The sequence below is a fragment of the Jaculus jaculus genome, chromosome 1, assembly GCF_020740685.1.
Source record: "Jaculus jaculus isolate mJacJac1 chromosome 1, mJacJac1.mat.Y.cur, whole genome shotgun sequence".
NCBI classification, from domain to species: Eukaryota; Metazoa; Chordata; class Mammalia; order Rodentia; family Dipodidae; genus Jaculus; species Jaculus jaculus.
Window position 1 is genome coordinate 176,724,732 of NC_059102.1, and position 9,316 is coordinate 176,734,047.

General features: G+C 38.6%; 1 pseudogene; it reads right to left on the reverse strand.

The window, feature by feature from the left end:
• Positions 1-787: 787 nt before the first annotated feature.
• LOC123457719 lies at positions 788-8,942 on the reverse strand (annotated as a pseudogene).
• Between the last annotated feature and the right edge of the window lie 374 nt (positions 8,943-9,316).

A 9,316-nucleotide genomic window follows, 5' to 3' on the forward strand; every position in this document is an offset into this window, starting at 1 on the left:
TATTCCTCCTGTTTATTATCTCTCACAACAGGTCTACCTTGATTTCATTAGTAGGAACTACAACTGCACTTTCTTTTTCTATTAAATTTGTTTGTTGACAATTTCACACATATGTATATTGTGTTTTGATCATACAAACCCCATTACCCTCTCTTTTCCCTTCACACACCTGATGATCCCTTTCTTCTCACCATCTACCAGTGGCTTAATCACTGCAATGATTCTTTCTTCCCCTGCAACCACTGACTTCCAATAGCTACTCAGGGCACAAGGTAGCTTCATAGCCCCACCCACATCCATGACAGAATGTTGGCTGACCCTGTCTTGCACAGATCTTACGCAGGTCCACAGCTGCTGACAACTTATGGCTGCCAAGGCCATGACAAGATTCACAGCACTCCTCCCCGTCCTCTAACTTCTATTTTCTTTCTGTCCCCTCCTCTGTGTTGTAGAACTTTATTTTCAACAAAATATGTACAATCCATACATGAACCTTTGAAGGTACTTCTTTTCGTGAATATGTAACCACAAATGTTTCCATATTATGATATATATTGCTATTAACAGCATTCTTCTGGTCTGTAATTGTAAACACCAAAAAGTTCTAACTGGAACAGGTTTTTGTTCTTTTTTCAAACAGTTAGCTTTTAGGAAAGAGGAACTAAAGATTCCTGAAGAAGAGCAAAATATACTAAATTCACATATTCTGACTTCAAAATCATATCCCTTCTGTGAGTTACACTTTAACTGAACTAGATTTTATTTTTATCTTCTCTACTCATATGAGTTACTTCCCAGTTTTTCTTTGGCTCCAGAGCTTCCTCATGGCATTGTTCACGTCTGTGTTTCTGAGGGTATAGATTAAAGGGTTTAACAAGGGAGTTATCATGGTATAAAACATAGCCACCACTTTATCAAAGGGGAAGGTGATCATGGGCCGAAGATACACAAATATGCATGGTACAAAGAACAGGATGACTACAGTAGTGTGGGAGGCACGGGTGGAGAGAGCCTTTCGCTGTTCTTCAGTGCTGTGAGTCTTCCGAGAGCTAAGGATGAGGACGTAGGAGGTGATAAGGACAGAAAAAATGAGCAGACACCTCAGCCCACTGTTGGCAGCAACAGAGTCCAAAACCATGTGAGTTGGTACAGGAGAGTTTCAGGAGTGGGTAAGGTCACAGATGAAATGGTCAATGATATTTGGAACATGGAAGGGCAACCAGACCACAAAGAGAATTTGAATCAGAGCATGAAGAAATCCTCCTGCCCAGGCCACGGACACCAGGAGGCCACACACTCACCTGTTCATTGTGACCATGTAGAGCAGGGGCTTGCAGGTGGCCACATAGCGGTCATAGGCCATCATTGTGAGCAGAATGATGTCAACACCCCCAAAGAAATGCTCTGAAAAGACCTGGGTAGACAGCCACTGAAGGAGATAGTTTTCTTTTTGGCAAGTAAGGCAAATATCATTTTGGGGGCTACAGTGGAAGAGCAGAATCCATCTATGAAGGATAAGAAAAACAGGAAAAAGTCCATGGGGGAGCCCAGGGCTGGGCTGGTGGTGATTGTGACAATGATGAGATTTCCTGCCAGCCTGAGAAGGTAGATGGCTGCAAACACAATACACAGGACTTTCCATGCTTCCCGGCTCTGTGTCAGGACAAGTAGGATGAACTCTGTCACCTTGTTCACCTGCTCCCGGAAGCCAGTCAGACGTGGGGATGAGTGATTCACCTGCGAACAGCACGAGGACTAAAATGTCATAGACTAGTTTTCAACAAAAAATAATTCCTGTCAGGATTGTGCTTTTTCTGTAACAGTGGTAGGAATTTCAAATGTAATAACATATGACTTAAAAGTTGGGCCATATTAATAGTACTAAACTGAATCCACAGCATCCTTCTCTCTCACACCTGGCCACACAACACACACATTCGTTCCTGTCAACAAGCATGGCAGTTAACCATGTTGGTCAAATTTGCATGCCCGGCTACTTCCAAAGAATATAAGAATATTTGTAATCACGATCATAACACCCCAAAAGGAGTGTACCCTAAAGAGATCTACAGGCAGCAGGGTGCAGTGCTACATCTGCCAAGGTCATTTAATTTCAGTCAGGCTTAGGTTTCAGGAGCATTTTACAAATCAAAATGCAACTTAAGAAAGGGGCGATGAAAAACTCCTGGATGTGCTCCGAAAACAGATGCTCTGAGCTGAAGAAACGAAAGTCACAGAACACTGGGCAGAGGTGTGCTCTTTAGGGCCAGACTGTCTTCTGCTTCCACTGAGTATACCACTAAAGTTCTTCCACATGTAATAAAGGAAAAATAAGAAATGATATAGAAGAATGAATGGGTATCTTTATTCCATATATCAAAGTTTGAATCTTAAGAGTCAAACACAGTTTTACATGTATTCTAAATTCTTGGTAATAGGCACAAAATTTTTAATAAAATTCATTTTTGAAATATTTAATTGTCTCTTTAATATGAAAATAAATGAAGAACTCAATTTAAAAAGTGGAAAAGCAACTAAATGTATTCAGAAAAAATGGTTGAACACAGAAATAAATGTATTAGGCAATAGAAAAATTTTCATCTTTTTATACTGAAAAGCTTTTTTTGGTACTTTAAAATGTAGACAAAACTAGTGAACTAATATTAACTCAATAAAAATAGTAAGCATGGCTTAATCATAAAAGATTTTATTTTTCAAAGGTATTTAAAAGGATAAGATTATGGTTCCTAAGGGATTTTCAATAATTAGGCCTTTCTTAAAACTGAACCTACTTTCAATACCATCACCATAAGGATAAAAAGGGGAAAATGGCATGTGTTCAAGGTTTTAGATAAAACATACATGTTTACCAAAGCAGAAAAATCACAGAGAATGATCTATATCTAGCAAAGCCAAGCCATTTTAAGTGAAAACACCACAGTATAATATACAGAAATAATGCATTCCACTGCATAAAGACATGTAAAATATTTGTAACAAATATGATGGCAGTTATTATGGAAATTGTTTAAAAAATTAAAATTGTTGATATAATATAAAAATAAGAAAAACACCAAGAACAAATATTCTCAGGAAATACATTAAACATTTAAAGAATCATCTATTTTATGATGACAAAATGCATTTTAAATACAGTGAAAAACTTAAAATATCCAGAAAATTAGCAAAGATTTATTATAATTAGAGTATCTAGTGTTGATAAATGAGTGTTGATAAAAAATATTTCTTATACTTTATGGAGGTTCGACTCCATAAAACAAGAGACTTATAATTGATCACATCCTTGGTAAATTACTCCTTATTTATAAATATAGTCACTAAAAATAAAGACAAATTTATGCATTTAGGTATACTTCAGAATATATTTTTATCATAATGAAAAAGAAAAGCCAATTCAAAAGTCTATGAAAAGAGGAACAGTTAAATTTGATGTATGAAATATGTAGACATTAAAATCTTTCATAGCAAGAAATAATGGTACTGAAGGGAACATTTAACATTAAATGAAGGGAAAACATAACAAATAAAATATACATAATAGATTTTATCATATGTAATGATCACTATAATGAACCAAATTATCTAAAATGGCACATATCTATAGAAAAATATTTCAAAAAGTACACTAAACACTAACAATGTTTATCTGAATTGTAGAATTTAGGACAGTTTTTGTGTCATTTAAAAGATTCTGACCTGAGTTGTCTACAAAATGAATATATTACCTTTTACTCAGTAATATAATTAATAAAAGAACTTGTTTTTTAGTATCAGATCTGGATCAATAATATCTTTTTTTTAAATTTAATTTATTAGTTTGCTTTTCAGTAAATACAGGCAGTTTGGTACCATTGTTTAGGCTCATCTGTCATCTACCCCCTCCCATTGGACCCTCCTTGTTGATGTAAATGGGTCGTGCATTGTGGAGTTAGCCCCCAGTTATTGGTATGATAAATGTCTCTGCAAATCATGACCCAACATGTGACTCTGACATTCTTTCCACCCCCTCTTCCGCAAAATTTCCCTGAGCCATGTTGGGTTCATTTTTGGTCTGCTTCAGTGCTGAGGTGTTGGGGGCCTCTGAGGCTCTGGCTCTCTGATTTGGTAGGAGTTGATTTTTCTCTGCGTTGGTCTCCTTCCCCTTTGTGCTGGTATCTGGTTCACAGGAAAACATCACCCTTCCTTGTTTCGCCAATTGTCCTTAGTTTCAGTCTGGCCCCTTTTGAGGTATGTTTGTGCAGCTCTCTCCTTAGGATCTGCATCTATCTGAAAAAGAGAAGCAGACTTTCCAACAGAGAGTAAATTAGCACCCGGAAAATTGAGATAACACTTACTTTTTTGATAGACAGTTTGATAGGGGTAGGCCCTCTTATACCCCGTGATTGATGGTAGCTTGCTATTGTAGAGTGGGCTTGTGTTTGGGTATGGTTCTGACTTGTTTCCCAGCTCCAGCTATGGGTCTAGTACCACTGAGTGGATCAGTTAGCCAAATCAAGAGCAAATGGTTCCTCACCATGGCTGTGTACCACTATTGCACCTGTGTGGGCATCACCTCAGGTTATATGTTGCTAATTAGGTTAAACAATGAGTTGCTTGGACAGATCTTGGTCATTTCCCCCAGTCGCCTATGTAGCACCTTCTGGCACTACACATGCTGACTGTCTGGGGACTGACTCTCTCCTGGCTTCCATCCATGTCATTCCATTTTACATGTCAGCTACGTATGGAGTCTTCAGTAATAGGGTCTTACCACTGGCCTTTGGTGGGTCATCAAGTACTCTGACAGAAGTCTGTCATTGTTTTGGGAAACCTTGTAGGTTTCTCTGATCAAAAGCTCATTGTGGATGGTAGGCCAAAGCTGGAAGTGGGGGTTACAGGTCAGTGTCCACTAAGAAATTGAGGAAGAACATAACTAATATACAAGAGTTAGAGAGGAGAGAGATAGAGGGGGGAGGGGGAGAGGGAGGGAAGGAAGATGTAGGAGATTTAGGTTAGTCTTGATCCTACCCTCTCCAGTGTCTTGTGGTTCAGGTGTTTCCTGTAAGGGTCTAGTGAAGGTTCAGCCATTTGGTCTGTCTTTTAGGAAGTAGAATTTTATGGTACCATTGCAGTTTGGGTCCGGATTACTGTTTTCCACCCTTCGATGCCCTCCCTGCCCTCCCATCCATCCTATTATCTAGTCCATGAGGTGCTTGCTGGGTAAGTAAGGTATCTTGGGTAGATTCAGGTTAGGTGTTGTACATGAGTGAGACTATGTGTCGATTTTTTTTCTGTGATTGGGTAAGTTTGCTGAGAATGATCTGTTCCAGGTTCAACCATTTTTCCTCAAATTTCTTTATGTTGTTTTTTCTTACTGCTGTATAGAATTCCATTGTGTAGATATACCACATCTTTGTTATCCATTCTTCTAATGATGGATATCTGGGTTGATTCCAGCTTTTAGCTATTACGAATTGAGCCGCTACAAACATGGTTGAGCAAATCTCTCTGGCCTTTGGTTTGAAGGTTTTAGGGTAGATGCCCAGTGAGGGTATAACTGGGTCTGCTGGTATTTCTATAGTCAGCTTTTTCAGGAGTCTCCATATTGCTTTCCAAAGTGGTTGTACCATCCTGCATTCCCACCAACAGTGAATTAGTGTCCCTGCTTCTCCACATCCTCACCAGCATTTATTTTCATTTGACTTTTTGATGTTGGCTATCCTTATTGGGGTAAGGTGGAATCTCATAGTTGTTTTAATTTGCATTTCTCTGATGATTAGGGATGATGAACATTTTCTTAAATGTGTGTTTGCCATTTGTATCTCTTCCTCTGTGAATTGCCTGTTCAACTCTGTGCCCCATTTTGTGAGTGGGGTATTTGTCTTATTATTGTTTAGACCTTTGAGTTCTTTGTAAATTCTAGAGATAAGGCCTCTATCAGTTGGATAACCTGCAAATATTTTCTCCAATTCTGTGGGTATTCTATTGGCTTTGCTTATTATAAGCTTGTCTGTAAAGAAACTCTTCAGCTTCATATGATCCCAATGGTTCAGTGACTGTTTAACAACTTGAGCCACTAGGGTTTTGTTCAGGAAGTCTTTTTTTTTTAAATAATTTTATTTATTTATTTGAGAGTGACAGACACAGAGAGAAAGACAGATAGAGGGAGAGAGAGAGCATGGGTGTGCCAGGGCTTCCAGCCTCTGCAAACAAACTCCAGAAGCATGTGCCCCCTTGTGCATCTGGCTAACGTGGGACCTGGGGAACCGAGCCTCGAACCAGGGTCCTTAGGCTTCACAGGCAAGCACTTAACCACTAAGCCATCTCTCCAGCCCTGTTCAGGAAGTGTTTTTCCATTCCTATATCATGGAAAATACTTCCTAAATTTTCTTCCAGTATTTTTCGAGTTTCTGGTCTTATGTTGAGGTCTTTGATCCATTTGGATTTGAGTGTAGTGCATGGTGAAATGTGTGGATCAAGTTTTAGTTTCCTGCATGTGGTTATCCAGTTTGTCCAGCACCATTTGTTGAAGACGCTATCTTTTTCCAGTCTATATTGTTTGGGCCTTTGTCGAATATCAAGTAGCTATAGTTGCTTGACCCAAAATCCGGGTCCTAAGTCTATTCCATTTATCTATACCCCTGTTTTTATGCCAGTACCATGCTGTTTTTATTTCTGTGGCTTTGTAATATAGCTTTATATCAGGTTTGGTGATGCCACCAGAGGTATTTATTTTGCTGAGGATATGTTTGGATATGCCAGGCCTTCTGCCTTTCCATATGAAATTTGAGATCAGTTTTTCTATCTCTGTGAAGAACACTGTAGGGATTTTAATTGGAATTGTGTTAAATCTATATATTGCCTTTGGTAGGATTGTCATCTTCACAATGTTAATTCTGCCTGTACAGGAGCATGGGAGGTCTTTCCATCTTCTCAAGTCCTCCTAAATTTCTTTTTGGGAGTTTTTATATTTTTGTTGCATAGATCATTTACTTCCTTGTTTAACATTTCAAGGTATTTTATTTTTTTGTTGTTGTTGCTTTTGAAAATGGGACTATGTCCTTTATTTCTTTTTCTGTGTCTTTGCCATTTGCATACAGAAATGCTACCCATTTTTGTGCACTGATTTTGTATCCTGCTACTTTGCTATAGGAGTTAATCACCTTCAGGAGTTTTGGGATGGAGTCTCTCGGGTATCTTACATATACAATCATGTCATCAGCGAGTAGAGCTAACTTAACTTCTTCCTTTCAAATTGTATCCCATTTATCTCCTTCTCCTGCCTTATTGCTTGGGCTAGGACTTCCAGAACTATATTGAAAAGCAGAGGTGAGAGAGGGCATCCTTGTCTTGTTCCTGATCTCAATGGGAATTCCTCCAGTCTCTCTCCATTAAGTATTCTTTGGGCCTTTGGGGCTTTGTATATTGCCTTTATTATGTTAAGATGTGAACCGGCCAAGCCGATTCTCTCCAATGTTTTGATCATGAAGTGATGTTGTATCTTGTCAAAGTCCTTTTCTGCATCTAACGAAATGCTCATGTGGTTTTTATGTTTAAGCTTGTTTATGTGTTGTATTATATTGACAGGTTTTCGTATGTTGAACCACCCTTGTGTTCCTGGGATAAATCCCACTTGGTCAAGGTGGATAATGCTTTTGATGTGTTGTTGGATTCGGTTTGCGAGTATTTTGTTGAGGATCTTTGCATCTGTGTTCATTAAGGACATAGGCCGGTAGTTTTCTTTTCTTGTGGCATCTCTGCCTGGTTTTGGGATTAGTGTGATACTAGCTTCATAGAAGGAGTTGGGTAGCTTTCCCTGTTCTTCAATTGTGTGGCACAGTTTTAGAAAGATTGGTTTGAGTTCTTCCATGAAGGTTTGATAAAATTAGGCTGGGAATCCATCTGGTCCTGGACTCTTCTTTTTTGGGAGGTTTTTTATTACTTTTTCAATCTCCGTGAGTGTGATGGGTTCATTGAGGTGATTAATCTGCTCTGTGTTTAGCTTTGGTAGATGATATGCATCCAGGAATTTATCCATCTCCTCCACATTTTCCAGTTTTGTGGAGTAGAGGTTTTTGAAATAAATCCTGATGATTCTGCTGATTTCACTCATGTCTGTTGTGATCTCTCCTTTTTCATTTTGAATTTTGTTAATTTGGAGTCTCTCCTTTTTTTGCTTGATCAAATTGGCCAGAGGTTTGTCAATCTTGTTTATTTTTTCAAAGAACCAGCTCATAGTTTTGTCAATTGCCTTAATTGTTTCCTTGGTTTCCAATTCATTAATTTCTGCTCAGATTTAAATTATTTCTTTCCTTCTGGAGCTCTTTGGGTTGGATTTTTCTTGTTTTTCCAATGCCTTTAGGTGGATGGTTAGGCTATTGATTTGGGATCTTTCTGTCTTTTTTATGAAGGCATTGAGTGCTATGAATTTTCCCCTGAGGACTGCCTTCATTCTATGGTAACATTCTATGGTAACCTCATGCTATGTGGATACACTGACATTGGTCAAAACACTACAAGAACCCTGATAAAGTTGTCCAGCTCAGAATTTGTCTATATTGAAAAATCTCCATGACTTTTATTGGCTCCTTAGTCACATATTTATTTACTTATTCATTCACTATTTTTTTTTTTTTGAGGCAAGTCCAATAGACTTGCCTTTCTTTCAGTGAGAGTGAGGGGTGGGGGGAGAACTGGTATGCCAGGGCTTTCAGCCACTGCAATTGAACTCCAGATGTGTGTGCCCGCTTGTGCACATGTGCAACATGGCATGCTTGCTTCACTGTGTCTGTCTTATGTGGAACTTGGAGAGTTGAACATGAGTCCTTTGGCAGGCAAGAACCTTAACTTCTAAGCCATCTCTCCAGCTCTTATTTGTTTATTTTGACAGGTTCTCATAATATAGCCCAGGCTGGCCTGGAACTTACTGTGTAGCCCAACATGGCCACAACTTGTGGTAATTAATCCTCTTTCCTCAGCTTCCTGAGTTTGGGGTTATAGGTATTGCCACTATGCCTATCTTTTATTTTCTCCTTTAAAGGGATACTATTTTAGGAGGAAAGAAAGAATAGGAAGCAAATTAAATATAAAACAGCTGTATAAAACCATGGGTATCTTGATATAGACACTACCAACAACAAAGACAGGGGAGACCACTGATGCAGGATTTTGGGGCTCAGGAGGAGTTGTCCAGAATTTGTGAACCCCAAGTTTTGGTTTCTGTCCTATCTTTAATAAAGAATTTATGAAGATTGACTCAAAAAGGATAAATTACAAATTAACCTTATTTAGGGGGAAATCACAACTTATGAGGTTT